The following is an 11,760-nucleotide window of genomic DNA, read 5'->3' as shown; positions in this document are numbered from 1 at the left end:
CTTGGAATACTAACTGCTTCACATTTTGTGTCTTAATGACCACTTCCTGATATCAAAATGTTTCTGAACGAGCTTGCTGATTAAGTTAAATTTGGCAGGATCAAACTTGGTCTTTGTTGGCCTTTTTACCAGTTGCACTATGGTTTTTGAATTTCTTCGATGGTGAAGAACATACCTCTCCAGGACATCCTCCAGATGATCAAATGTTGCAAACCTGCCAAAGGAAACACTGACTTTGAATAAGCAAAATAAATCATTTTATTTTTTTTCTTATCCGACATCGTGTTATCCGAAAAAAATGTTAATAAATGACAAAAAAACTTAATAATTTAACAGTTAAAATCTCTTTTTTAAGTTAAGTTTCATTCATTTATAAGTGGAAATTTTGTGGCTATGAGAATTTAAAATAATTTCCTCCAAAATTTCTAGATATATGGTCGATTGTTCCTTAAAAACCATTTCGGCCAAGATGCCAAATTTTCGGTCGCCGTCCGGACCGATAACTTTCCAGAAGACTGGCATTTTGCTAGGTATTTTGGATGACCTTTTGAATTTTAATTGAAAGAAAGAGCAATCTTATTTTTAATTATCAAGACTGTCCTTGTGCTCGGAAGCATGCGTGCAGATGAAGAACTTACATGCGATGGGTATAGCAGGATACCATTTCTCCTGGAACTTGGAAAATGTTCTTGTCCCAGGCATTGACCCTCCCCGATCAGCGCAGTGCTGACAAACGACCAGTTGTTCGCCAAAGTCCAATAAACAAGCACTTTCATATTTCAGCCATTTTGATTTTTCCCTCGTTTAAAACTAACCGCACATGTATTCGTGTAATCTATTGGTTGCTAAATATAAACTTTGGGTTAGGTGGCGCTGAAGGTAACGTGATTTTCTAAACCGGAAGTATAGAAAGATAACACTTGAAGAAACTGTAACATGCGATTTTGGTGGATTTCGAGGTTTTCAGAAGCTGAAGAAGGTAAATGTCATTATATATAACAATATGTTTTGTTCTGACACCACGGTAAGTGCTACAACCCGTTTGCTAGCTGTATATTTATTATTAGAATAACATCCGGAAAAGTCCGTAAGTTCCGTATTTTAGCCAGCCTCCAGGATCATTTTTGTGAATCACGTAAATCCGTTTTAGATTTCTGAGGGTATTGGTTGCCTCTTATCTCGAGTGAGAACTGAAAGAACTCTATTGCCCATTTGATTTTATAAACAGGTGATGTTTTTGTCCGTTTCGTTAAATTCAAAAAGTTTTTTTGTGCATTATGAGCGATTGTGTGCATTACGCACCTTGGTATGAATCAACGCTTCTGATTGGTCGAACAAGTTGTGATTGTCGAATCAGATTTTAGAAAACAAGTGACCGGCTAGTTTGTACTTCCGTAAACAACAACAACAAAAAAATTCTCATCATGAAGTTTCTGCCCGCGAGGCAAAATACCAAAGACCTAGAGAAACAAAGCAATGTTGCAAATATTTGGCGATTGCCGTCCTTGAATGAAATTAATTCCGAGGGGTTATTATGGGGATATTTGGCTACGGAAACATGGGAAATCGCGGCACAAATCGACCCGCACGAAGTACCCAGACTATACCAGAATAGATACACCCAAATAAAAGGCAAATATAGTAATATTCATCTTTTGTTTGCCTAAAATATATATTTTTGTAATGAGAAAATAAATTATTTTTATAAAATAACTTGAATAAGCCGGCTGTAACTTTCTTTCATTTACATTTTTTTCGGGCCTGTACGGCTAGCCAAAAGTTCTAGCCGTACGTGAGTCAGGTATGACTAGCCAGGACACACTGTATTGGCTAGCCGTACAGCACTTTTCAAAAATATATGGAAGGCGTCGAAAGTGCATATGTTAATTATGACTTAAAAAGAGAATTTTAGTCAAGAATGTTTACTTTTTAGAGATTAATCGACACGTTGGCTACAGTAAAGAATGTACTTTGTCCTCTCAAAGACGTCGAGAAAAAAATAGCATTTGGTTGCAGTTACATAACATCAATTTAAATAGTTTACAAAATTTTGATGATAATCCTTTTTTGTTTCATTAAGTTTAATTTTTAAATTGAAAAAAAAAAACACCGAAAATAATTGTTGTTGGGCACTGATAATTGCGTCAATTACCGTCGGTATAGAAGTTTGTCCATCGTCGATCATTAAGGAAAGTTTGCATTATTAAATTATTTTTCTTTTTCACCGTTTTTTCTAATATTCTTTTTTTTTTTTATTTACATGTATTTATTTATTCCCCTCCAATCATTATTTATTCGATCCATGTGCTTAACAGATTTAACAATTCATCTTTCATACAAATCATAAGCATGAACATTAAGGACGATATAACATGCAAGTTTGACACTTAATTTTATTAAGCTAGATTATACAACACTTACTCGTATTCATTTTTTTTGTGCAAAATTGCGGAGCATCTTTATTGAAGTGAACAAACTAGGACAAATGAGGAGATTTGATTAAAATCGTCATTTAAAGACACAAAATAACATATGCATTTTCGACTTCCATTTATTTTTGAAAAGTGCCGTACGGCTAGCCAATACAGTTTGTCCAGGCTAGTTGTACGTGACTCACATACGGATAAAACTTTTGGCTAGCCGTACGGGCCCGTACAGCTAGCCACTTCCTTTTAAGAAAATTAACTTGTGCAGGGTTGTCATTAAGAGGCGGCAGGAGGCCAAAATGCCTGTCTCAAATGCATTATGGGCCGCCTCAAAATTAAGAAAACACTCTTTGTTATGCATGATAAAGACAGAAATGACCGCCTCAAGTTCAAAAACAAACCTTCTGCAAAAATGTTAATGACAACCCTGCTTGTGACATTTGATTTGCTGATCTAGATTCATTATTTAATTACAATTTAAGATAAAGATATGATAATATTTGTTGTCTACTTTTAGGGTATAATTTTTTTGTTATTTCATACAAGTGTCCATCATATTATTTTTTTTTAATTTAATTTTATAAGGACAACTTTTAGCAGTAGCAAAAAATCTACAAGGTTGAGCACCTGTTACTTTGTGATATTTTGCATGTTTAGAGAGTAGCTAAAGCAGAGACGGTATTCCTTTAGCCTGTATATTTGATTTTTGCCAGAGGGACGAAATGTGTTGTTTGGGTCTCCGTCCACTGTAGATTTTGGGCTTCAACAGAATGAATTGCATTTTTTTTACTGCCTGCCTAATGCAGATGGGATAATTTCTTTGTAGATTTGCAATCTTATGTCATATACGTTCTCAACAAAATGTGTTTTCTTTTTCCAGGTTGTGTAGTTTGGTATCAGAATAGATTGACGTATTGCTTGTAGGACATTGACGGCTGAGGAACTTGAAATTAACTGTAGAGTGCTACCTTTAACATGTATGAGTGTGACAATTTCTATGACCATGAAAATACAAGGAAGAGTAATTCGGACAAGTTAACAGATCTGTATATCTGAACTAAAAGTACTGAAATGATTGCTGATGCAAACCCTGTTGGTTAGATTTTCTATCAAGAGTTTGTCCAAATAATACTGGTTAACTTATGTCAGGTGATGAAAAACCCTCTGGCACTGAATATTCAAAAGGAAATTTTGCATCTAAAGAAGAAACAATGCTATGTTCTTGCTAAGATTGGTTTGAACAATGTAAAAGATTATAGAATAACACACAGAATATTAAGACAAAGGAAAATTTCTTTATTCCGAAAAGTACAAACAAATGAAAAAACTGTTACACTGTTTTGTGCCTGGATAGTGTGATATTAGCTATATCATATTTCATAGAAAATATTGTGGATGAGAAGTTGTTTGCTGTTGGACATATGTACAATAACAGAACAAGTACATCCTTTTTGTGATGTTGGATGCCATCTCATGATCTGTTAAGAATGAAAACTGAAGAGGATGTTCATGTTGTTCTTGTAGATAAGATAATTGAAGAAGTGTTTGTTATTCAAACTGAAAATACAATTTTTAAAGTTAGTTTGTGTTCCATATTTGTTCAAGTGACTGGCGTATTTTAGATTGCATCATTTGAATCGCAGTTTGAGACAGTAAAATATAAGTCTAATATTACAAAATACAACTTTAATGTGACAATTAGTGTTAATTATTATAGGTACAATCCCTGTGGTAGTGATTTACGGGTCACTTCTTCAAATCTGTCTTATATAATAGATACTAAAATGATATGTTAACTAAAAAGTATTGATTTTGGATACAAATAAATTCAGATTCTTGAATAGGTGTTCAATTTCATGAAAATATTTTATTTTCCAAGATATTTTCCTTTGTTTTGTTAAATTTTTTCAAGTTTAAGTAGTATTTGCAGTAACTCTTGTCTGCCATAAATGGTGGATGGCGAGTTTGAGCTCTGCTTTGCAACCATAACCTTCATATGGAAAAATTGGTAATTCTTAACTGAGTTTTTTTTTTACTTTCGCCGAACTGAAGTTCCGCGTCCTGTATGGAATATTTTATTTTGCCTGTTGTATATTTGTAACTGGTAGGAACATAATGTGATTTTTGTACCTAAACTTAGCTTTTATGGCTACAGTTAAGGGTAATATATCCCACTATCAATTTATGCCTCATATTGTGGTACATAATCCCCGGCTTCTGAAATTAAGATCCTACCTTAATTTACCATTTTAATTAATTTTGCTACATTTACTTCTTCCAGTGCCCTTTGATGCTTTATATCAATGCTTATCTTATATTCCGATAAATGCTGTAAAACTGTTTGAAAATGGGGACAATATGTTTAACCTACATTTATGGCCTAGCAGATGGATTCTAGGATTATAACCAAGGAGATGCTGAATCATGCTCTGAGCTGTCTGAAAATTTTATTATATTCAAAATTCAGTCATGTTTAAAACATGTTTGCTTTCCTATAAAAAAATGTAAACAAAACAACTGAAACTATTCTTTTTATCAGTGTTTTCACAGAAAGTAAAATCCTGTTGTAAGATGTAATTTAAAAAATGCTTATTTGTTAAAAAATATCAACTTGGAATTTATCATGTTCAGCCATGTTTGATCATGTATGACTATGTTATTCTCTTAGTAGTAAATGGGTCAATGTTGTCAGTAATTATTAAAGCGTTTAAGGCTATTTTTACACAAAGTTGAAATGTATGGATACTTTTTTATCCAAAAGAATAACTTATTTGATGAAAGTAACAAGAAAAAAGAGAGATTTGTTTGATTTTTTTTTTATAAATTTATCATGTTTATTCATGATTGAATATGTTTGATTTCTTGTAAGATTGTTTGCAGAAAAAAAAAACAATCTTTATGATTTTTACCTCTCCCTGAAAGTCATTATAATATTACTTGAAATAAATACAGATGTTTTATTGAACAAATTGTAATTTTCATCCACAATCATGTTTGATGGTCAAACATGTTTATAAGACATGATTGACCAACATGGTCAATGAGGAAAAAAACATGTTTGTACACGTCTTATCATGTTTAATCATATAACATGATTTCTTTTTCGCTAGGGAAGTCACAATTTTGCTGACACTGTAAAAGCCATATATGGTGCTGTACTGGTTGTGGAAAAACTCAGGTGTTCTTACCTGTATAATATTTCAGGTAAAAGCAGGCACCTGAATAGAATCATCAACCTTCTAAAGCTAGCTAGATAGCTTCCTCACATAAAAGAATCAAAAGCCCCTAACAAGATTTAGAGAACCGGGGGCACAACAGTGTTACAGCCACGTGATTTAAAGTCATTGAAGCTAACCTGCTCAAAAAAGTAGCCATGAAGGTCCCTTATACCCAAGACAAAAGGGTACCGGGGTAACAAATATTTGTGACAAAGTTATTTCCAATTTCTTACTGTGACAGGACAAATGCATGATAAATGGCTATATTAAAAACACTATCTCTGTTATCAGATAACTTGTTGCTGTTGCAATATGATCAATGTTTGGAACTGTTGTTGCTAAGCAGACATCAATCTAACTAAACTGACATCCGGCAATCAATAATAACAACATTACTACATCACTATCAATATAATAATGATTGGTAATATTGTAGCAAAAGGTTATAATAACATTAAACAATCTATATAATTGTCATCCAAGGACATCTTAAACTATCACAGTATCTAATTAAACAATTGTAATAAAACGAGAGCTGTCATAATGATCAACTGTTTGAAAACAATATTTACTGTTATAGAGTATAAGACAATTATAATATACTTTTTATAATATCAGCAACTAGCATTCAATTATTAAAACATAAGACAAAAATTATGAAGTGTACCTATGTGCTGTACCTGTGGCTAAAAGACTTTAAATACAGGAACTTCTGTGTTGACCATTTTCATACAGTTCAAGACCAGTGTGTCATTTATCATTTATATAAAGCAATTCAAGATTCTATCATTTCATATACAGAATCACCCAGCTGCAATTGTACCATAATTTCATAAAGCAATTCACATTTTTATACTAACTGACATTTTCTATCAATTTAAATCTGTTCAAACCATTATCAAAAAGAGTTATGTGCCTTAGCACATTCAAACTCCACCAATCAAACAACAACCATCAATTTTTATGTCTAATTTTTCATAAACCATTTTTTTTTTCTAATTTTAAAATTGTTGAGAATTTCTGTGCATGTTAACTTACAACAAAAAATAAAGATTAGTAAACCAGAAGTCACTTGATTTTACATGACTTGAAATCAAATAAATAAATAATTATACATAACTTATTGTCCAAAAATATGAACAATTATCATTTCCAGAAAATATTGAGGTTGTTTTTTTGACTTATGGTGATCATTAATTTTAAAACAATAAAGAAATAAAAAGTCATCTTTTATTCTTACTAATTTTTATTGAGGTAATTTCGTGTAGCCCTAGAAAGTTTCCATAATTAGATCACATTATCAACCTTAGAGTTAACATGATTTATCTTCAAGAAAATAAAACCATAATGCAATCCAAATTAATTGTTCAAATATGAGTAAGACATGATTTTTACCCTTTGCCTGTCTAGCAGAAAGGCAACTTAGCCTTTGGCAGTAAAGAGCCAAACCTTAGCCGGCATGTATGGGCAGTCTTAAATCAGGTTCTAGCTAAAATGTTCAGGTAACCTAATTTTTGTGTTCTGATACTTAAACATCCCTTAAACATCAAAATGGACTATTCTTAATTCAAAATTGGGAAAATCCATTACCAAACTTGAACAGTTACAGGCCCAGTGAATTGTTAAAGATATCTAAGCTTCTCTCCATGTTTGTGAAAAGTTATAATAATTCACATGTTCTAATTTATGCATCACTTGAATTCATTTTATTATAATATTATAAATATTTCCCTTTGTATTTTCTTTTGATTTTTTTTTAAAGATTAACTTGCTGAAGAACATTAATTGCACTTTTGTACAGAGTACAATAAAGATTATAGTAAATATTACATAACACTTATAATTTTATATTTCTGCTGCTATAACATACAGCTAAATTAGAGTGTCAATACCAGATGTGTGCGTTGAAGAATGATAAAGAGAATAGAGCAGAACCAAGAACACAACAAATTTTATACTTTTGAAAAAGAAAATATTGAAAGAACTGAAAGTCACAATTATAGTTTGTACTGTTAACAATAAACTATGAATGATGTCTTAGTATACTTATAAATAAAGAAAGAACAACATCATTAAATTGGCCTAAACATGAAATTTTTTTTAAGAATTCATAGTCACATTGTTCGATGGATGAACAGTGCTAGGGAACGTGGAAAGTAACTTGTAATTTCCAGTACCACACATGAACAGGCTCAATTAAACCGAGCATGCAACATTTTCAATTCTGCCGTTTAATGGGCGTTCTTCAGGGATTCTCTCACTCTTTATTTTGAACTTTTAGCAGTCTCTAAAAAAACAATACCATCATTAAATTGGCTAATCTTCATACCTCAACATGTTCTCTCATCAACTGTGTCCTCTAGACAAATGAAGGCAATTAGTGACCAAATCAATATCAACATACATGACAATTCACTGTCAGTGAGGTGCTTCTAAACCAATCAGCATATCTTATTGATTATTGTTGGAAACCATTTACAAGCAAATCATGTCAATGTCTTAATTGACTCCAACCACTGAGAACAACAACAGATAAAATAACTGAATATATCAATTATTCTTCTACCACAGAAAGTACACTTAGTCTTAGTACTGTATTAGATGTGAATATTTATAGATATGACCATTACATGAAAAATATATATTTATCACAGAAACAAAGAAGGAGCATTTTCTAAATGCATACAGATTATTCAAATTATGACCTTATAAAGCAGAACTGTGACTTGTCAACATATCTTTAAGTACTATTATGACATTCCAGGAATTAAGGTATTACATAATCAGCTAAAATGACCTTAATTGGCAATTTCTGTCTAATTATGTCACCAGGCATCATGTGACATCATTGTGCCAGTGTTGACATTCTTACACGACACAGTTTTGTACTTCTAACTTTCTTATTATACTACTGACAATAATAACTTTGCCTGTGTTGTCTGAGTCTAAGCCTTATTGTTGTTTGTTCTTGTGTAGTATTTAGATATTTTTATGACAGATATAAAAAATTTAAAAGCAATTCTGAGACAGAAGTCTTTAAAAATCTTAGAAAATCTGAAACATAAAAAAAAAATTTCTTTTATTTAATTTATGGTATATTTTTTTCAAGAATTGCCACTGTGTTGAAGGATGTATTCCAAAAATGATAAAGAAAAAATGCTAGTATGTTAAGACAGGTTCAGATAGGTTTTAAGTTGGGTTTGAAGTCTTAAGTCACAATTAAGACTTAATTTGCTGACACTCAGTTAAAGCCATATATGACAACATTGGTGCTGTACTGGTTGAGGAAGACCTCTGGTGTTCTTACCTACATATATCATTTCAGGTAAAAAGAGACACCTGATTAGAATCACAAACCTTCTAAAAGCTAGCTAGATAGCTCCCTCACAAAAAAACAATCAAAAGTCACTTACAAGATGAAAGAACCCACAACAGTGTTAGAGGCAAGTGATTTAAAGTCATGAAGCTAACCTGCTCAAAAAGTAGCCATGAAGGACTCTCTTATACCCAAGACAAAAGGTACCGGGTAATGATATTTGTGACAAAGTTATTTTTAATATCTTACTGTGACAGAGAAATGCAGGATAAATGGCCACATTAAACACTGTATCTCTGTTATCAGATAACTTGTTGCTGTGCAATGTGATCAATGTTGGAACTGTTGTTGCTAGCAGACATCTATCAAACTAAACTGACATCCAGCAATCAATAATAACAACATTACTACACCACTATCAATATAATAATGATTGTGATATTGTAGAAAAAGGTTATAATAACATTAAACAATCTATATAATGTCATCCAAGGACATCTTAAGAAAACCAAACTTTATGAAATCTAACCTGACATACAGTCAGGTGAACATTTACTTGATCTATTAATTTCAGACCAAATGTCAAGTTGTTCAATGAATCAAAATTGTTTTAAAAAAACTAACTAAAGGTATTGATGGTGACATGTAAATTAATAGAATTCATATCAGAACTGTCAATCAACTCTAAGAAATCGTCACAATTTAAACATTAGATTGCCATATACATGCACATACTTCAATATAAGTTTTGTGTTTCAATATAGTAACAATCAGGATTATTTTTATATTAAATCTCCTATTGACTCATTATTACAGATGATGTTAAACAATTCACTTACTCTGCTATCACCATTCTCTAGCCTGTGAACAAGTTCATCTACATCAAGCTCCCTGGAGTTATCTGCCCTTGATGGTGGTGCTGGGGTACTCCGTAATGACTGGATAGTTAGCTCCCTTACATACTACAGCCAATTAAATGCTTAATTACTTTCTCATGCTTATCTTTATATATTTATTTATTTCATCATCATTAAACTGATATATCAAAGAAATATGTAACCTTTTAATTAAATAATGAAAACTTTTCTAGAACAGCTTGAGGAAAAACTTGCAGATCAAATAATTCAATAAAGTATTAAAACATTACTGATAAACACTACAAATACTTTTAAATCATTAACTTTTTTATCAATCTAATTAATTCATAGAAATATTCATTTTATCTTGGTACTTAAATATCTCTTGAGATTTTTTTTTTATCATTGAAAATTAACATGATTATTGAACCAGTTATATACATATAGTATGAGGTATTTACATTTAGTTTTTATCAGATTCTTTATTTATAAATCCTTAACATAATAGACTGCCTACCTGTTTATACATTTTTATATTTCAGGTTAATCTACCTTATAAACACGTCAATGTGTTCAATTGACAAATCCAATTGATTAACCGAAAAAAACTGTTATAATCCACATGCATTTCTTTACATTCCAATTTGCCTTTAACCTTAAAATAAGATTTGAAATTATTTTGAGTCACAAGATTAGGTCTTTGAATGGTGACCTTTCACCTTTTGTTTAGAGGTTTAAGATAGTACAACTAACTATAATACACTATGGAAATTGAAAACTTCACTGAGATAGATCAATGCATTAAGTATTCAAACACAATTGCCACCAGGGTATATCCATTTCAAACAATCAGTCAACAACTAAATGGCAAAATATTCCAAAATTTAACGAGTTACCTCCCTTAACACCTGATCCTAATTGATTTTATGAATGATATCTATTCAACAGATTTACTATGGAAGTCCTTCAATACAAGAAAAACACAACGATAAACAAATTTACAAATTATATATCATGGGTCACAGGCCAGTAAAAGAAAACTGTTTGGATTAAGTTGCCAGTAAAGATAAATATTTTTCATGGGTATTGATAGCAAACAAGTGGGATCAGATTAGAACCCACTCCATAAAGTTTATCAAAGGCATGAAGTACTTAAGTAATATTGACAAATATTACCAGACATAACTTCTATGTTGACACTTCACTCATTCTTCTCCAAACAATCAACATAACCAGGTGGAAAAAAACACAGACCATCTTTTACCATATAGCTTCAAATCAAAATATAAACTTCAAGTGAAATGTTAATTCAATTATTGTTTTTTATGACTTAAAAAGTTTTCAAATCTAAATTGGCCATGCGAATTTTTTATGACCTTTGATTAAAAACATGAATCTGAACCAATAAATCTTATCTTATAATGATATCTTTGTAGCCATTTTTGTTACTTTTTAAGGTGTTCAATAATGGATTAGTCAGAGTTACACAATATTGTGCTTTTTATGATAACTATTAACTTTAACTAGTATTGTATCTTGTAAATTAGACCAAGAAAGACAACCATAGCAAGTAAAGTGTTGCAAGGTATATTTAAAGTTACCTCCCTTAGACACAGAACAACTGAACTTGAAACAAGAATAGTAGATGCTTCATTTTCCTTTTTCTGCTGAAATTTTTAAATGGACTTGTCCAGCTTTCAATTTTTAGAACTAACTTTTACTAATTTTCAGGATACCTAAATGAAAAATTAAAAGTCATAAGCTAGCCAACAATCTCCAACAGCACAAATGTGCACAGTTTGACCAGGCTAATTTTAATTTTCCATTTACAATTTAATACAGTCAAAACAAATTAATAAAATATCAACCACCCTGTACATTCGGCTAATATGGGCAGATCTTCATGACAATCAAGCTTCCTGACTACACTGAAGTTTCCATGA

The 11,760-nt window shown here is 31.4% G+C and overlaps 1 long non-coding RNA gene across 1 annotated transcript; it reads left to right on the top strand.

Annotated features, from left to right (window-relative positions):
- The first annotated feature begins 740 nt into the window (after positions 1 to 740).
- On the top strand, positions 741 to 4,267 carry LOC132743145 (uncharacterized). Its single transcript, XR_009627532.1, has 2 exons — positions 741 to 979; positions 3,307 to 4,267. It is a non-coding gene; the product is annotated as an uncharacterized LOC132743145 (long non-coding RNA).
- Positions 4,268 to 11,760: the final 7,493 nt, after the last annotated feature.

This window comes from Ruditapes philippinarum, unplaced genomic scaffold (genome assembly GCF_026571515.1).
Source record: "Ruditapes philippinarum isolate M1 unplaced genomic scaffold, ASM2657151v2 ctg6138_1_1_1_1, whole genome shotgun sequence".
In the NCBI taxonomy this organism is placed as follows: Eukaryota; Metazoa; Mollusca; class Bivalvia; order Venerida; family Veneridae; genus Ruditapes; species Ruditapes philippinarum.
This window is presented reverse-complemented; position numbering and strand designations above follow the sequence as displayed.